Below are 19,892 nucleotides of genomic sequence, written 5' to 3' on the forward strand. Positions count from 1 at the left end.
ACCAGCCAACTATCAGTAAGAACCTGGAGCTACTTTGTGATTTGCATTTAGGAGGCCAGGAAGTGAGGTCAGCATCTTAATCATTTAATCTGCTTAGCCAATCAAGTTTCAAAGATGACATCAATACCTTTTAAGGGGAAATTAGCCATTCCAGCATGGGGGCTTGAATCAGAATATAGTGGGTGCTACCACATCCTTTGTCAATTCACAGGCTGTTGTGTTTGCTCTCGAAGAGCACCATGACATTCAGATATGACATGCCTTTGATTTGAGTGAGGGAAGGCTGTACAAGGTCACCAGCCTCACTTTCTTCTCCTGAGCCATCTGGGTCCAGTGGCCTGATATTCATCAGAAGGGCTTGAGATGGCAATGTGATACCCTGGCCTTTGTTCGGAGGATAAACATACATCAATTGATTCACACATGTTGTAGCTGTGTATCAACACTACTTCTTTTTCCACCAAACCTGCTCCTATGTTCACATTTCCTTTCTAGCTCATTGTCTGATAGTCAAGCACTCAATCTGTCTTGTAAAAGAGGCATACACAGACTCTTGCTGTGTGTCATTGCTTGAGAGCATGACATTCCCCTAGCAGCTGTAATTTGGTTTCCTCTCATTGGACACCATTGCATTCATATTGGGGATGAGAAGAATGAAAGCATGACTTCTTTGCGTGACAGACATAATCAGAACATGATTTATTTATTTGCATTAGATGCTGTCTTTTTGTGCTATGAATATCCTTTAGGAAGAAAAAAAATCAATGATTTAAAGAATTAGTTCTATGTGCTTTTGTGTGTTTATAATATATACATATGTATGTGTATATATTTAACTGTAACTGTATCTTAAAGGCAAAATGGTACAAAAGAATGCACATTGCACTAGGAATCAGGGGACACGTTTTCTAAATCCAACTCTGTCACTAACTTGCTGTGTGATTTGGGGCAAGTCACTTAACCTTCCTCAGCCTCAGTGTTCTCATCTGTAAAATTAGAGTTGGGCTTAATGATCTCTACCATCCCTTCCAGATTGTTAGCACAGCAGGGAAAGTAATGCCGCTGAGAAAGCAGAGAAGGGAGAAGCTGGAGTCTGTGGACTAGGTTCCCCAGAGCTTCTGCCTGACAGAAAGCAAACAGCATAATGATTTTACCCTTTGATCAGTGAGACTAACCCTGATTTTGTTGAGTGATTGAGGGTGAAGGGTGGAACCAGGTGGAGTCTTGGACTTTGTGGAGCAGGATGGTGATGATGATATACTCTCCCCGCAGGGCATTATCCTTTTGTCTTATGTTTGTGTGCTTGGAAAGATGACTGATCTTTTTGTGAAAACAACCAAGGGGGAGCTTATGTATATGTGCAGCTTTTAGGTATCTTCACAGCCAAGTCAAGCTTGATGCATTGTTGAGTCTGAGATCAGTCAGGGCTTTAGAGTCAGCATAAGCTGATTGAAAAGTCCTAGACTCCTCCTAGCTTTTTTGAGGTTTCACTTTGCCAAGGCTAGTGACACCATGCAGATAGGTTTTTTGAACCTATCTATTGCCCTCAAGTCAGAGATTTTTAGACTAGGGGACTACTTTGAGTTCTGATTCTATTTGGATCTAGGGGAATGGGATGAAAATTCCTCATTTCTCACCAGGTCACAGTGTTCTGGGATATCTCTCACTTCACTACAGTGCCTCAGTAAGCTCATTATTGGGAAAACCTCACCATCCTGCAAAATCCCATCAGGACTGGTACTCTCCCTTGTCATCTCTTATTGGAGGATGGGGCTGAGAGCTTCAGATCTCCATGTAAGGAGAGCATCCTCTCAGATCACTTGCTCTTTTCTCATCTGAGTATATTGTTTTCATATTTCTCTGACTTCTCCACTATACCTCAGTTAAATATTTCCCAATACTCCTGCTTTTCAGTTTCTTTTTGCATATTTTCTTCCTCCACTAGTCTGTAAACTCATTGAGATTAACGGGGCCATCCCTTGAGCAACTACTTAAAGAAGCCTATTCATTGAATGGGTGTATCTCATTCAAGGAGAAAATGTGATAAGACCTTAGCCTGAAAGGGCCAGGGTCTCCCATTGCAACCTGGGCCATCTCCAGCCATCCTGATGAATGTCAGGCCACTGGACCCAGATGGCTCTGGAGAAGAAAGTGAGGTTGGTGACCTTGCACAGCCCTCCCTCCCTCAAATTAGTCTGCTGCAGGTCATATCATCATTTTGATGTCATGGTTCTCTTTGAGAGTGAAGGACAAACACAGCTCCTTGAAACCAGAGACTGTCTTTTTTCATATTTGTATTCCCAGCACTTATCACAGTACCTAGTTCATAGCTGGCACTTAATATACACTTATTGACTGTAATTGACTAAATATACTTTGGACCAACTCAATCTGTTAAAATTTAGAAAAAAGATGCATGCACATTAGAAACTATAGATACGGATGTAGTTGTGTGTGTGTGTGTGTGTGTGTATTTGAACTTAACTCTAATCTCTTACTGCCTTGCTTTCTAGTCTTCATACTTATCCACTAATGTCCCACTCTTGCCTTTCTATCTCCCCTGATAGTCCCAAATCCAGTCCTTCAATCATGAATACCTGTTACAGTAGGACCAGTGTTTTCCTGATACAATTTCCTTTAGCCTCAGCTCCCTCAGCATAGGCTGAGACTCTCAGAGTTGGTAGATACCTAAGATAATGCAAGTCTGATGAGATGCATTTCCAGATGAAGAGGAAAGCACATGGGAAAAAAACTTAAAAGTGCCACTGTATCCTCATCATATATTCTTGCTATGTTAGGGTGTTTCATTTCATCCTAACTGCAAACCTGAACTCAGAGGGTATGGAATTCAGATAATGCTTAGAGCACCTATGAAGCATCCAGTAAGAATCTTCTGTCATCCTGCGAGAGTCCTCCATAGTCTAATCTCAGAGGAAATTCTTCTGAACTTTCCTGGGTCTTGGCAACCAGGGCAACATATGTATGCATGTATGCATGTTATGCATGTATGTATATATACATATTCAAATGTATATTGCATGTTTACTATGAGTTTCTGGCTTAGATATTCCATTTACAAAACAGAGTGAAGCAAATAAGCCTATTTAGACCTTATGTCTTACAATCAAGATTTGCTCAAAGTACATGAACGAAAATTTAAAAAGATTTAATTTAATATTTTTGAGCCATGTGTTTCATGTAGATTTTAAATATAGAACTAGTTATAACTATTATTTGAAAAGTTGTATTGTACGTATTTCCCTTTGATTTACATTGTTTTTTTTTTTCTGTCTTATGTGTTTACTTCCCAGAAGGCATTTTTATATGTGGAGAAAAATGATATAGCAAGATATAAGCCAATAAATATTGACATGACATAAACACTTCAGTATTCATAATTTTATTGTTGCTAGCTGAAACTGACTGAGTGATAAGAGAGGAAATATTCATTTTCACCCAGAGGAAGGAATGGTGGCATAATGGAAGGACCCTTAGCTTAGAAGTCAGTAAACCTGATTTGATTTTGCCACTTGTAAGCTGTGTGACTCACAGAGAATTATAGAATCTGAGAGTTGAGAAAAGAATCTCAGAGGTGATAAATTTTAATTCCTAGCTGAAGTATACATCTTTTAAACAATCTTACTGAGTCTCAATTTTTTCATCTGTAAAATAGGATAATAATATCTAGTCTGCTTACCTCAAAGAGTTATTGTGATGAATGAATAATGTAATATATAGGAAAGTACTTTAAAAACCATAACCCCCCAGATATATCTTCCTTCTGATCAGCCTGAGATCATATCCTAGGGAACTCCCATAGCAATCTTGATTGTTGGACATTGTAATGATGAGGTGTGTCAGAATTGACAGTTCCTCTTCCTTTACTGGCATGGAAGGACTACTTCACAAGTGGGTGGATCCCTATCACTTCATTACAACTTGGGAAAATGACTTTCAAATGTGATTGACCTGCCTGCTGTAGCACTTAAGAAATGAAATGTTAATGAAACCCAGCTTCCCCTAGCAAACTCTGGCTAGAAAAACATAAGCTATCTCAATCAGGTTTTCACTGGCCTATTTTCCTTTTTCAAAGAGATCAATCCCTTCGTTACCCTGAGTCCCCCATCCCCCTAAAAAAAAAATCTTCATGAGGTGATAGCAAGGACAAGAAAACATATCCTAGGGGGAGTATCTAGTTCCAGCTAACTTTTTGTTCACAGAGACAAAAGGTAAGGGTCTTTGTTCTGCTTCATGTATTGTGGACTGGGAATAAATTACATTCCTCTGCTAAAATATGCTGTGTAGGGTTTCTCTTTAAGCTAATGTAAGGAATGGCTTTTTGAACAGAAATGAAATAAGTTAATATTAATAATCAATTGATACAGTATTAAAATTAATTTTCCTTATTAATAATAGGGAATTTTGGAAAGGAAAGTGTTTTGAGGGAAAGACAATGAGATCTGTTTAGGACATGTTAAGTTTGAGATTTGGAAGCAGCCAAGAGTTACTTACTATTTCCTCAGTTATCTTAGCTTTCAATTCCCTCTTAACTATTTTTACAGTTAAAATATAACCAGTGAAAGCAAAATAAAATTAAGAGCAGTTTTTCCTTTAGTTCTCAATTGCTACCTATTTTTCCATTGTATGTTTCCACTCCATCTCTTTTTTGATCCTGTTCTGCCCCTAACATAACTTAAAAAAAGAAATATACTTGCATACACATGTGTATATGTGGATATTCCATCATATTTGTGACCAGTATAAGCTTATATTTGGTTTTTCCACTTCTGATACTCTTCTTATAGGATCAGGTCACTCTGTTACTTGCTCTTGCTCACATTTTCTATAAATACATTTTAAATATGACTTCTGTGACTGGATTTCTACATTTGGTCCTTTAGACAGCTCTCCCTTTTCTTCCCTGTTAAACTGATTTTGGTAGCATCTCCAGACTTTCATTTTTTGGAGCTTTTCATCCCTCTTGTGCCTACTTCTCATATAGAAGTCTGAGCAAGGACATAATTCCAGTCTATTCCCTGAACCATTTGAAGATTATTTTCTCACAATATAGTTGATGCATACCAGATTAGACAGAGCTTTATTTTCTCCTCTATCACAAATTCTAAGATGAGACAGTTATTTTCCTCTAAGGTTCCAATAATTTCTACTTTCAGTATCATCCTTGTTTAACAAAATTAAGTACCAAAGAATAATTCCCTCTTAATCTTCCTCCACTTTTTGAAGAATTAAATGATAATTTGGGAAAAATCTAGAATTTATCAGCTTCTTAGCTTGAGAGAGAGGGGCAGAGAGAGAGACAGAGAGAGATGGGGGTGGGAGAGAGTGTGAGTGTTTCTAATGAATACCTAGGTAACTGATGTCTTTCATCACAACTGCATGAAGCCTGTGAGCCATATTTGTAATATGTTCCCTGAACTCACTGATTGTTTTGTTCATTTGGTCTGTCACATATTCCCATGACGATACTGTGGCTATTTTCCTGTCAGTTTTGACCTTCATCTGAATGTTTGCCATTATGCTTCTCCTCTCTGTTTGCTGAATTTTCTTAAATGAGTGTATCTTCTTTATGTGTAATCTTCTTCAGCTACAAAGAGATCTTTAACTCTTTTGTTTGTATTTAGCAGATTCCCTTAGTACTCTTATGTTGTAACTGGTTTTTTTTGTTTGTTTGTTTTTTGTTTTTTTTACTCTCTGTGGTATCTCTACCTGCTTGGTGAATTAGCTAAATGACAGATAGAATTTAGTACACATTATACATATATTTGTGTGTATATGTAATATTAATATATGTATGCATGTTGGTTGGTGATGTCTTTTGATTCGTGGGTAAATTGGATTTAAATGAGGCAGAGTTGCATGAAGTGGTCAGCCTCACTCTCTCCTCCAGAGTCATCACAGTCCAGTGGCAGGACAGAGTCAAGACAACTGGCGATGGCCCAGGATGCAGTGGATGACCTTGAAGTCTTCAGTGTGTAACCAAGCTGTAAGCACTCCACATTGCTTGCCTTCACGGCCATTGGAACAAACTGTTATCATCTGCCCGTTCCACCAGGGGATGACTTCACATGCTTAGGGTAAACATACCCCTAACTCACCAATGGGTTTGAGATCCCTTGGTTACCCTCAGCCTGGTTCAGCAGATGGGCCAAACCAGGTTGTATACATGTATATGTGTGATGGATGGATGTATACACATTCATAGGTCTGCTAATCAGTGACTCAGGACTCCATCCAAGAAAATATTTTCACTGTCCTGATTGGATTCAATTCATTTCTTTCCAGGAGCCCCAAATTCCTGTACTTCCTTCAATGATCCAGAAATCTGAATCTCATTCCAAGATAGCTTCTAAACCAGATGTTCACTTAACCAATCTGCCTTTCTCTTCTAGAATGCCTATCTTCATCTGGGAGTGGTGATGAAAATACATGTATTACTTAGGCTGTTGGTTAATGTTTATAAGTTTCAGTATTTTGTTCAGTTTCTTCAGATGATATTCTTTGTCCTCGTGAATCACTAGGAGTTTTTGTTCTCAGACTTCTCAATATGAAGAATAACTTTTTTTTAACAACAAAAATCCTTTGCAATAGTTTTCAGACCTCTTAAGTAAACCTAGTTATAGTAAGAATCATATTTCTTCTCTTATGATTAGTGATTCCCTGTAAACATATGGCCATAAGTGAAGTAGACCTGACAAATCCCATGTATCACTTCAGCTGTGGGTAGTGAAAAAAATCATCTAAATTCATAATGAAAAGGTATCTTTCCCCACTTGGAGAGAAGTTTCTTGTTGATGAAATAGGCAAGACATTTAGCATTCTTGACATTTATCCTGAAAAGGTGGAACCTGTACTTTTTTTCTATTATGTCTGTGTTATTTATTCAAGTTCTCCAATCAAATGCCCAAATCTTCACTTAGCAACTTACAAATAATAAAGGATATTGGAAAAAGTGAAGTAATTATCTATTTTGTACATATTCATTATATGGAAATGTATATTATCATCCACAAGCAATCTAGGCTTTCTTTTTGAAATGTCTGTTGGACAGCTAGCGATGCCATTTATTGAACAATAAACATTTACTTAACAACTACAATGCACTAGGCATTGTGCCAAGACCCTAGGAAACAAAGACAAAAGTTAAATGGCCCTTGGCCTTCAAGGAATTTAATTTATATGAAAAAAAACTATATACAGAAGTAATTAAAACATAATTATGTACTAAATAAAGACAAGATAATTTTTATTGGGAAGTACATTAGCGTTGGAGAATAGAAAAGGACTTATACCTTAGAGGGTAGAGCGATAGTTGAACTTTCAAGGAAATTACTTCTTTAACATTAATTTTTTATGTTTAGTCCATAATTCTCTCTTTTCCTCTAGCTCCTGCCCTCCTTTGAGAAGGTAAACAATATGATGCCCATTATAAACGTATGAAATCATGCAAGATATATTTCCATATTAGCCATGCTGCAAAAAAATAAGAAAAATAAAGAAAGTAAAATAAATATACTTCATTCTTCTTTCTGTGGAGGTAGAGAGAAGTTTTCATCAGAAGTCTTTTGGGATTATCTCACATCATTATGTTTCTGAGAATTTTTATTCACAGTTGATCATTGTACAATATTGTTATTACTGTATACAATGTTCTCCTGGGTCTTCTCATTTGATTTTGCATCTGTACATGTAAGACTGTCCATGTTTTCTCTGAAAGAATCCTACTCATCATTTCTTATAACACAATAATATTTCATCACAAAGATATTCCACAACTTGTTCAGTCATTCCCCAATTGAACATCCCTTCAATTTCTAATTCTTTGCCACCACCAAAAAAAAAAAAAAAAAGCTGCTATAAATATTCTTGTATATATAGGCCCTTTTACAATTTTTTTAAATGTCTTTGAGCTATAGGCTTAGTAGCAGTATTGCTGTGTCAAAGGATATCACAGTTTTATAGTCCTTTGGGCATAGTTTAAAATTGCTCTCCAGAACAGTTGATTTTTCCAACAAAAATTCATTTAGTATCCCTATTTTTCTATATGCCCTTCAACATTACTCATTTTCCTTTTCTGATAGATGTGAAATGGTACATCAGAGTTGTTTTAATTTGCATTTCTCTTAATCAGTACTGTTTTAGAGCATTTTGTGGGTTGCAACCCAATTGTGACCCACAGTTTAAGAAGCACTGAAGGGGGTTTACAGTGGGAAAAGTTTAAGAAGCCCTGATTTAGAGCATTTTTTCATATGACTATAAATAGTTTTGAATTCTTCTGAAAACTGCCTATTCATATCCTTTGACCATTTATCAATTGGGGAATGACTTGTATTCTTATAAATTTGTCTCAGTTCTCTCAACATTTGAAAAATGAGACCTATATTAGAGACATTTGTAATTCTTCCCCCAGTTTCCTGCTTCTCTTAGAATCTCATCTGTATTAGTTTTTTCTTCAAAATCTTTTTTGTTTTAATGCCATATAATCAAGACAATCCATTTTACAACGCGTAATGCTCTCTTTCTTTTCTTTGGTCATAATTCTTTCCCGATCCACAAATCTGAGAGGTAAAAGAGTCCATGCTGCCCTACTATGCTTATGTCTAAATCATGGACCCATTTTGACTCAAGTATATGGCATAAGATGGTGCTCTATACAATTTTCTGCAAAAGTGCTATCCATTTTTTCCTAGCACTCTTTGTTAAATAGAGATTTCTTGTCCCCAAAACTTGGATGTTTGGGTTTGTCAAACCATAGATTACTCTCATTTTTTACTATGTATTGTGCATCTAATCTGTTCTCCAGATCTGCCACTCTGTTTTTTAGCCAACATCAGATTATTTTGATGATTACTTCTTTGTAATACAATTTGAAATCTGGTACTTCTAGACCACCTTCCTTTGCATTTCTTTTTCATTGATTCCTTTGCTGTTCTCAACCTTCTGTTCTTCCAGATGAATTTTGTTATTTTTTTATAGCTCTTAATTTTTTTTTTTTGATAATTTGATTTGTATAGCTCTGAATAAGTAAATTGACAAATAGAATTGTCATTTTTATTATACTATCTTGGCCTACTCATAAACAATTAATATATTTTTTCCATTTGTTCAGATCAGTCAATTTAGTGGGAAAAGTATTTTGTAATTGTGTTCATATAATTCCTGGGTTTTTCTGGATCAAGAGACTCCCAGGCATTTTATGTTTTCTTCATTTATTCTAAATGAAATTTCTCTTTCTATCTCTTCCTGATGGATTTTGTTGATAATATGAAGAAATGCTGATGATTTTTGTGGGTTTACTTTATGTCCTGCAATTTTGTTGGAGTTGTTAATTATTTCAACTAGTTCCTTAGTTGATTCTCCATGTTATACAATCATATCATCTGCAAAGAGTGAAAATTTTGTTTCCTCATTGACTATCCCAATTTCTTCAATTTCTTTGTCTTGTTTTATTGTTATAGCTAGCAATTCTAGAATGAAATTGAATAATAGTGTTGATAATGGTCATCCTTGCTTCATCCCTGATCTTATTGGAAAGGCTTCTAGCTTATCCTCATTATAGATATTGCTTGTTAATGTTTTTAGATCGATAATACTTATCATTTTAAGGGAAGCTCCGTCTGTTCCTATACTTTTTAATGTTTTTTTTATAGGAATAAGTATTGTGTTTTATCAAAAGCTTTTTCTGCATCTAATGATATTATAATGTTTTCTGTTGGTTTTGTTATTGATATGGTCAATTATGATGATATTTTCCCAATATTGAACCAATCCAGGATTCGTGGTCCAAATCTGACCTGGTTATAGTGTATGATCTAAAATATATTGACACAATCACTCTAGTAGTATTTTATTTAAAATTTTTACATTAATATCCATTAGGGAAGTTGGTCTATAGTTTTCTTTCTCTGTTTTTGCTCTTCATGATTTAGGTATCAGTACCACATGTGTATTGTAAAGGGAACTTGCTTGGACTCCTTCTTTGTCTATTTTCCCAAAAATTTTATATATTATTGGAATTAATTGTTTTTTAAGTGATTGGTAGAATTTATTAGTGAATCCATCTGGTTGTGCTGATATTTTTTTTTTCCTTAGGGAGTTCATTGATGGCTTGTTCAATTTCTTTTTCTAAGATAGAGGTTTTTTTAAATATACTATTTTTTCTTCTGTTAATATGGGCAATTTATATTTTTGTAAACATTCATTTCATTTAGATTGTCAGATTTATCAGCATATAATTGGGCAAAATAATTCCTAATAATTGTTTTAATTTATCTTTATTGGCAGAGAAGTCACCCTTTTCATTTCTGATACTAGTAATTTGATTTTCTTTTTTCTTTTATTTAATTAAATTAACCAGTGATTTATCTATCCCCATACTCCCCACTTATTTAATTTTTTAAATTCTTTTTAAGCTCTTCTAAGAAATATTGTTTGGTTTATATTCAATTTACATTTTTCTTTGAGGCTTTGCTTGTAGTTACTTTCCACCATTGTCTTCTGGGTTTGTATCTTAATCTACCCTGTTATGAAATTAGTTTGTGGTAAAGTTCTTTTTTGGTTGTTGTTATTTTCTCTTTGAGACTTTTTGAGACTATTTTTTGTGTTAAAGTTGAGCTCTGTTCCCAGGGAGGAGGAAACACTGTCCCAAGCTTCAGGTATTTCGTGTTGCTGTTTTCAGAGCTAGTTCTGGTGTCCATGGGCTGAGAGTTTCCTAAGCTGCTGCTGCCACCAATGCAGCTGCCTCTAAGACTTTATTACTGGTGCCACAATATGGGTTACCTTCAGGCCTGACCATCACCCCAGTAGACAAACCTTTCAAAACTCCTAAATTATTTTGGGTTGAAAAATTGTTTCACCTTACCTTTTGTTCGTTCTGGTATTCCAGAAGTGTTATTTTAGAGTTGTTTGTAGGAAAATTTGGTAGAACTCAGCTAAGTGCTTCTCTACCATCATGACTCTACCCTTTTTAAGTTTTGAAGAAAATTAGTCATTCTAAGTGATGGAAGTAAGGCAAGAACTCATTCTAACAAAAGGTATAGACTAAGCAAATGTGTGATATAGAAGACAGAGTGATGCATGGTGCATTTCAGACTATATAGAGAGAGCTTTCTTCTCTATCACAGATTCTAAGATTTGGCAGTTATTTTCTTCTAATCTAATATTTGTTTCTTGAAGTATTGTTGTAAGGCATTTCTCCCTCTTCCCTCTCCCCCCAGATTTTATTATAATTAAATCACAATTGAATGTTTCTCTTGCTTGTATTTTAGAATATGAGAGGAAAAAATGGTAATTCTTATGACTTTTTTTTTGCTAAGTAAAATTTTAACCTGTGGGTGCCAGAGCACTCTTTGGAATATCACTGTTTCTATCGACTTGTGTATCATATTCAGAAAGTCATGGCAGTAAGGAAAACAACATTAAACATCAAATTCTTTTGCATATTTTTGTCCTGAATTTATACTGCTTTGCAGTAGATCTACTAAGATCATTGTAGATGTGAAGGTCTAGGCTAAAAATCCCATTGCATCTTTAACTAGAGAAGATAGTAGGATTTAGAAGAAGGGATAGCTTCCTAATTTTTAAAGGACCTGACTCATATATCCAAGCACAATTGCTATTAATCAGTCAATCAAAATATATTTCTTAAACATTTCTATGTTCCAGACTCTGTGCTAATTGCTTAGGTTATATAAGTAAAAACAGCAAAAAACAGTCTCATGCCCTGAAGGAGTTTACATTCCAATAGGAAGACAACGTATAAATAAATTAGCAAGTAGCAAATTAATAGAGTAGATGGAAGTTTACTGTAGGAGTTAAAGATCTTCCCAGCCCATTAATAGGCCTCAAGTGGAGCCCATTAAGGGAAACTTGATTAGGGGAGGCTTGTTTTATAGGAAGGCGCACACCTTTTGTTAATTGCTAATGAGGCACTAGGTCACAAGGGTAGTGATGCCCTCAAGCTCTGAAAAGTGTATAGATACTCTTAGGTGAGGTTTTCTTTTGGGGGCTTACTGTTTGGAAGAAGGTTCATGTGTCAAATGAGACTCTGGGTAGCTGTTAAGGAGCCCCACTTTGAAAACCCACATGCTTGTTCTTCTGTTTCTGGTAACCACATATGTAAGTAATCTTCAGACAATTGGATCTCTCTTTTGATCCATGATGTATGTATTGCTTATGGTCAGGCAGTTAGAAGCCTTGTCTGTTGGTCTTTATTTTTCGGCTTGTATTTGCTCTGTTGGTGAATGTAATTAAAGTAGATTGTTGACCCCCTTTTAAGTTGCTTTTCTTAGAAAAGCAGATCTAAGAAGCTGTGCCAGCAGGTCATCCTGGATGTGTGTCAGGGTGCTTACTGCTACAGTTGCCTTAGAAAGGAAGGGATTAATAGCTTGAGGAAACAAGAAAGACAATGAGTTTATAGAATAAAAAAAAATTATTGTAATTTTAATTCTAGGAAGATTACAAGATTCTGATATATTAGCAATAGTTGACATGTCAGCCTATCATTTTAATATCAGGCTGGTTATATCTATGTTACTGTTTTCAACAATCATTACTGAACAAAGTCCCTCTAATTTGCTTTCAGTAGCAAAATCTTGTCTCAAAACAGTAAATTTAAATGGTTTCCTTATGTCTAACTCAAATTCCTTCTTTTACCATCAAAATACAATACATTTTCCTCCATCTCTCAGTAGAAATGGGGGAAACTATGTGAGTAGAATAGGCTTGCATGTAATTAAAAGCTATTTCTAATTTGAGTCACGGCAGTGATTCAAGAAGTACATGACATAGTAGATGGAAACCTGGCTTCAAAATCAGAAAGCTCTGAATTCAAGTCTCAGTTCTGACATGTACTGACTGTTTGGCCTGGGCACATGACTTAACTGTAAAACTATAAATTGTAGAGGGCATGCCACTGTCTATATTAGTAGACACAATTTCTTCAGCAGGCTCACTATTGCTAATAGAAATGAAATCACCAATATAGTCTCTACCCCTATCCCACAGCCTTCTTTTCTTTAGTGAATGATAACATTAATGATAAGACTGACTTTCCATGCTCTATTTGTAAGTAATGGAAAATTTGTAAGTAATAGAAAAAGTGAAAACAAAATAAAATAAAAGATTTTGTTCATATGAACAGATTCCATAAGCTGTTGATTTTTACAAAGATTGAAGAATCCAGCTAGATTTTCCCAGCAATTTTTGTCAAACAATGAGTTCTTATCCCAGAAGCTGGGGTCCTTGGGTTTATCAAACAGAAGGTTGCTATATTCCTTGCCTACTTCATCTTGAGTGCCAAGTCTATTCCACTTGTCTACCTCTCTGTTTCTTAGCCAATACCAAGTGGTTTTGATAATTGCTGCTTTATAGTACAGTTTGAAGTCTGGTAGCGCTAGGCCACCTTCCCAAGCATTTCTTTTCATTAGTCCCTTTGATATTCTGGACCTTTTGTTTTTCCAAATGAATTTTGATATTATTTTATCCAGCTCTAGAAAGTAATTGTCTGATAGTTTAATTGGTATGGCACTAAATAAGTATATTAATTTGGGTAGAGTTGTCATTTTTATTATATTAGCACGGCCTACCCATGAGCAACTAAAAAAATATGGAATGCTTCACGAATTTGCGTGTCATCCTTGCGCAGGGGCCATGCTAATCTTCTCTGTATCGTTCCAATTTTAGTATATGTGCTGCCGAAGCAAGCACTATACCTGTACTTTTAAGTTCCAGTTCAAATGCTATCTTTTTCATCTGGATTCTATAAATCCTAGAAGCACAGATTTTCAGTTGTAAGGGATCTCAGTGGTCATCTAGTCTAACCTGTACCCAAACAGATAATCCTGTCTACACCATTCCTGACAATTAACTATCTAGCCTCTAGCAGTAAGAAACTCTTGTTGTCCAAGCCAACATATTTCATTATTGAATAGTTCTGATTTTTAGGAAGTTTTCTTAATGCTGAGCCAATAATGTGCAACCTTTCAGTTGTACCCTTTCCTTTTAGCTCTGACCTCTGAAGATGAGCAGAGCAAATCTAATCCCCTTTTCAAATGATAAATGATCAGACATTTAAAGCACATTATCATATAATCTCTCCCTCAACCCTATTGTCTCGTTTCCAAGCTAAATATCTCCAGTTTCTTCACATGATGTTTATAGGGCACTGTTTGTATTTTCTCATTTCTGATCATCCTGCTTTCCATGTGCTCCCCTTTTCAATATCCATTTAAAATGTGTAGTCTAGAACTGAACATCATGCCCCAAATGGGATCTGAGCTGAGCATAGTAGTGGGACTATCAACTCTCTTACTCAGCATGCTACAATTTTATTAATATAGCTTGTAATGGTATTAGTTCTTCTGGCACCTATTGAGGACATTCAAATTACAGTACAGTAGAATCATCACATTTTTAGTCTTTGTTAGTTTGTACTTACATAAGTTTACCTTTAGAAATCCAAGTGAAGGACATCATTATTTATCAGTTAAATTTTATCTAGTTAATTCCATCCCTCTTTTATGGGCTGTCAGGACTCTGTTGGATTTTGATTTTGTCATTCTATGTATTAACTCTCTTTTCACTTTGTGTCATCTGCAAATTTGATAGAAATGTTATTCTGATCTGGGTCTCACTCAAGCAAGTTTCTGACAATTTAAATTTAGTATTAGAATAAAGTGAATTAAAAAATTTAAAATCATAGATAATTTAATAATTAATAAAATTAGATTTACTTAATTATGGCAGGATAAAGCCATTGAACAAAAATAGGCATTGAGAACCTCTTGAGTAGAGTCAGCTGAACCAAACTCCTATTGCTATCCACAAATGAAGAATCTAAGAACCCTACCGTCCTCCTACCATCCCCTTTCCAGATTCTTCTGGACCCTTTATACTCAGGAGAAAGTTATGTTAGCTTTGGAGTCAATGAGGAAGTGATATCAACCCTCTGATCCTTTGTTCCCCTGAGCCAAATCTAGAAAAATGTTTCAATACTTTTTCTTTTAGGAAAAATAAGTCTAACTTGAATGGGGCAGAGACTAAGACATTTTTCCTACCATATATACTATTTATTCCCTTATTTAATTAACCAATAAAAATATTAAACAAAACAGGATGAATAATAAAGCCCTGATTGATATCCTGAGTCCTCTCTCCAGAAAGTGGCATCGAACTCAATAACCACCAGTTTGACATATCTACCTTCTTCCTCTTTTTTGAAAATGGCGATGACATTTGCCTGTCTCCTGTCTCATGTTAACTCCACCACTCACCACAATTCAAATGATGACTAGTAATTATTTATTAATTATATTTCTTACTTCATTCAGGGTCCTGGAATGTATTTAAATAGGCCAAATATATGAATTCATTGAAGAAGCTTAGGAGCTCTCTGCTCATCTTCTATTTTCATTCTCCATTTCCCTTCTTTGTTTCTCCTTTCTATTCTCAACATTATTCTCCATGTATTTAATAATTCCTTTCCTTCATTCATTATAATATTGCTAACTAAACATCTTAGACCTTCATTAATCATCTTCTTACCTGCAATATAGGCTTTAAAAAATTCTCTTTATTGTCTTTAGCTTTTGTCACAATTTTTCATTTTTATTTCTTTCCATTATTAAAGAACCTCACCACTCTAAAAATCTTTAGTTCAACTGCCAAGTCTTATAAATTCGATCTCCTAAATGCATTTTTCATCCATTCCCTTCTATCTGCTCATATACCCGCCTTGACTCAGACTTCTCCCTTGATCTTTGCCTCAGAACTGGTCTCACTGCTTCTAGCCTCTCCTCACTCCAATCTGTCCTACAAATAGCTATCTGCTTAGGGAACTCCAGTGGTTCCCTCTTTTTTTCTAGGATAAAAATACAAATTCCTGGATTTGATTTGAAAAGTACTTCCTCCTCCTGCTCCAGCCACACACTGGTTTCACTTTCCCCTTTATATATTCTCTGTTCCAGCCAAACTACCTTCCTTACCATTCACCCAGCTTGCTGTTCCATTCGCTATCTCAGTGCTGTCACACTGGCTATCTGCCATGTTTAGAATGTACTACCACTTCACTCTCACCTCATAAAATCTGAAATTTCCTTCCAATCTCAGGCTACTTCCTTGAGGAAGCTTATTCAGTTCCCCCAGTAATAAGTACGCTTTACCTGGAAATTCCCTATTATATATTTCCTTTTTAATTGTCTATGTCCACATTGCGTCCTAACAATGGAAGGCAAGCATCCATGCTCTTTGCTCACCTAAAGGCATGTCTCCTATTTTTTCTGTCATTAATAAATGACCCCTATAGTTCCAAATGATATGTGTATATATATATATATATATATATATACATATATATATATATATATGTATATATATATATATATATATACATATATCTTAACATGTTTATCATGTTCTTTCTTGTAAGATAAGTCCAGAGCTGAATGGGCTAATCTCAGAAGTCATTTAGTTCTAACTAGAAAAAGAACAAACTAGAATCCTCAACTAAACACTAAACTGGAAATCCTAAAAATTAAAGTCGAGATTAATAAAATTGAATGTAAAAAAATTGAATTAATAAATAAAACAGAGTTGGTTTTATGAAAAACCAATACAATAGATAAACCATTGGTTAATTTGACTCAAAAAAAGAGAAGAAAATCACTAGTATTAAAAGTGAACAAAGGTGAATACATCACCAATGAAGAAGAAAATAAGGCAATTATAAGGAGTTATTTTGCCCAATTATATGCCAACAGATTTTGCAATTTAAGTGAAATGGAAGACTATTTACAAAAAAAATGTAAATCGCCTACACTAACAAAAAGAGAAATAGAGTATCTAAATCAACCTATTTTAGAAAAAATAATTGAACAGACTATAAATGAGCTTCCTGAGAAAAGAAACAACAGAGCAGACAGATTCACAAGTGAATTTTATCAAGCATTTAAGGATCAACTAATTCTAATATTAAATAAATTATTTGGAATAAAAAACAAAGAAGGGACCCTACAAAATTCCTTTTATGAAACAAAGTATGACGTTGATAACTAAACTAGGAAGAATAAAAACAGAGAAAGAAAATTACAGATCAATTTGCTTAATGAATATGGACACAAAAATCCTAAATGAACTACTAGCTAAAATATTGCAATGCATTACAATGATTATAAATAATGACCAACTGAATTTATAACAAGAATGCAGAGATGGTTTGTTAAAAGTAACAAAAATCATATTATACCAATAAATGCAGAAAAAAGTTTTTGATAAAGTACACCACTCATTTTTATTAAAAATACTTCAAATTATAGCCATTAATATATTTTTTCTTAGATTGATAAAAAAAAAGTTATTTAACTAAAGCCTTTAGCAAAAATTACTTGTAATAGGGATAAGCTAGGTGCCTTCCCAGTAAGATCAGGTATGAAACAAGGATGCCCACTGTCACTAATATTATTTAATATTGTTGGAATTCCTAGCAATAGCAATAAGAAAAGAAAAAGAAATAGAAGAAATCAGAATAGGGAATGAGGTATTATAACTATCTCTTTTTGTAACAATATAGTGATATATTTGGAAAATCCCAAAGATTTAGCTTTAGTTGAAAAAAATAATAACTTTAGCAAAAAAGCAGGATATGAAGTAAATCCACATAAATCATCAGCATTCCTATATATCACAAACAAAACCCTGCAAGAAGAGACAGCAAAATGTACCCCATTTAAAATAATTCAAGACAGTATAAAATGCCTGGGATTACACCTACCAAAACAAACCCAAGATGTATATGAACAAAATTATATATTAAAAAATTATACAAATAATATCAGATTTAAATAACTGGAGAAATATTAATTGTTTATGGGTAGATAGGACCAATATAATAAAAATGATGATTTTTATCTAAATATGTTCAATGCCATCTCAATTAAATTATTGTGATGTTTAAAAAAATTGAGACATGGTTTTTGAGTAATTAATCATTTATTAATGATGCCAGCATTTTGTTAATGAAAGGAAAGCTCATTTGGCCATCTCTCTCAGACTGAAGATGAGTCATGGTTGTGTACCCTTGGAAGAGTGAATTTCCAGAGGTGGCAATCAACTCTGACAGTAATGTGAGAGAATGAATATTAGTGTGAGAGGCTGGGGGAAATGTAACTTTGATTTTATCTCTAACTTCTCAAGTGCCCAGCCTTTGGCAATCTACTTAAAGAATTTATCCCCTCCCAAGAGCCCAAAGTATTTCCCCACCTTAGATTGTTAAATTGTAAGATTGGGTGAAGTCTGACCATGATTAAGGAGAAAGTTAATTCAACCTTCAGCCTCTGAATTTTGAAATGAGGACATTAGAAAAAGGAGGAACTATGGATCTCATCAAATCATTGATTATTAATAATAATGATATTTCTTATTACAAATTTTTTACTGAATTAGAAACAATAATGACAAAATTTATTTGAAAGAACAAAAATTCAAGAATATGAAAGAAATTAATGAAAAAAAAGTAAAGGAAGGATGTTTAGCAGGGCCAGATCTTAAACCATAGTATAAAGCTGTAATTATCAAAACTATCTGGTACTCACTAAGAAATAGAAAGGTAGATCAGTGGAACAGAGGAGATATTACAATTTACAGCAGCAAATAAATACAATAACCTTGTATTTGACAAGTATAAAGACTTAAGTTTTTGTTTAAGACTTCCTTATTTGGTAAAAATTGTTGAGAAAACTGGAAAGCAGTCAGGCTGAAACTGGGCATAGACCAATATCTTATATCATTTACCAACATAAGATTAAAATATATACGTGACTTAGATGTCATGATATTACAAGAAAATTTGTGAGACATGGAATATCAGACTCATGAATAGGAAAACAATCTGTAAACTTAGGTTCTGTTCTCATTTTACAATTGAGAAAACTAAGGTGAGGGGAGAGAGGACTTGCTCGTGGTCACACAGGTAATAAGCAGCAGTCCTGGGTATGAACTTAGGTCCTTTGACTTTCTACCATCTTTACTATGCTGCTTAATTATTTGAGCTTGTCTTAGACAAATTCTCCCTAGCTCCACCCCCATGAGACTGAGAGGAGGAATTCAATCAACAATAATAGTGACATTTATAATAACAATAATAATCCTAGTAAATTAGTATAGCAGTGACCACTCTGGACTCCATTGCCTAGAGGCCAGGTATGCTCCATTTTGACCTTCACCCTAGGTTCTTCTGTATTGGGGGAGCATGTGGTGTTTGCCATTGGCTCAAGTCCCTCCTGATTGGGTTTCTCCAATTTTGAGGAGCCCCTTGCATCCTAGTTCCATTTACCATTTAAACTGCAAACCAACGTACTCCCATGTGGAGTATAAACCCCCTTATATCACTAGGGGTTAGGGAGGAACAGTAGGGTCACAGCTTAATTCAGCTCCTAGTCCCATCAAATTCAGTCATCCAAAGTCGCTCAGACTTGCACCTCAGTACCTTGACTTCTCAGGAATTCCCTGCTGGGCTGGTAACAACATCTGACCCAGAGGATCCTGACTCTAAGGTTGCCATGGCTTTAGCTGTTGGGAGTGGGGACTCCACTGACCTGCTTCTAGAACTGAAAAGTGCAAATAAAACTATTCCAAACTCCAAGCCCACCTATGAGGGCCACAGGGCTTAAAGGAAGGGGTTGGAGGAGTTGGACCTTCCCCTCTCACCCAGGTTAGCACATGGTGCCCATGCTGTAGGTGAGCAAACAAGATCTTCGAATTCTGCACACAGCTGAAAAGAGAACGCGTGTCCCAGTCTAGTAGGTTTAAAGCTGCAGTCTGTTCTAGCTCTACAGTCAGTGGAAAGAGGCTGCTCCTATCCACAAGGAAGCACAGACTGT

At 35.1% G+C, this 19,892-nt stretch overlaps 1 protein-coding gene and 1 non-coding gene across 4 annotated transcripts in view; one reads left to right on the forward strand and one right to left on the reverse strand.

Moving 5' to 3' along the window:
- Positions 1-19,892, forward strand: part of LRP1B (LDL receptor related protein 1B) — a 2,222,640-nt gene that overhangs the window by 1,699,485 nt on the left and 503,263 nt on the right. The gene's annotated exons all lie outside the window — the stretch shown is intronic.
- LOC140509452 (U6 spliceosomal RNA) lies at positions 13,619-13,725 on the reverse strand. Its single transcript, XR_011968765.1, has one exon. It is a non-coding gene; the product is annotated as a U6 spliceosomal RNA (small nuclear RNA).

Source organism: Notamacropus eugenii, chromosome 5, assembly GCF_028372415.1.
Source record: "Notamacropus eugenii isolate mMacEug1 chromosome 5, mMacEug1.pri_v2, whole genome shotgun sequence".
NCBI lineage: Eukaryota > Metazoa > Chordata > Mammalia > Diprotodontia > Macropodidae > Notamacropus > Notamacropus eugenii.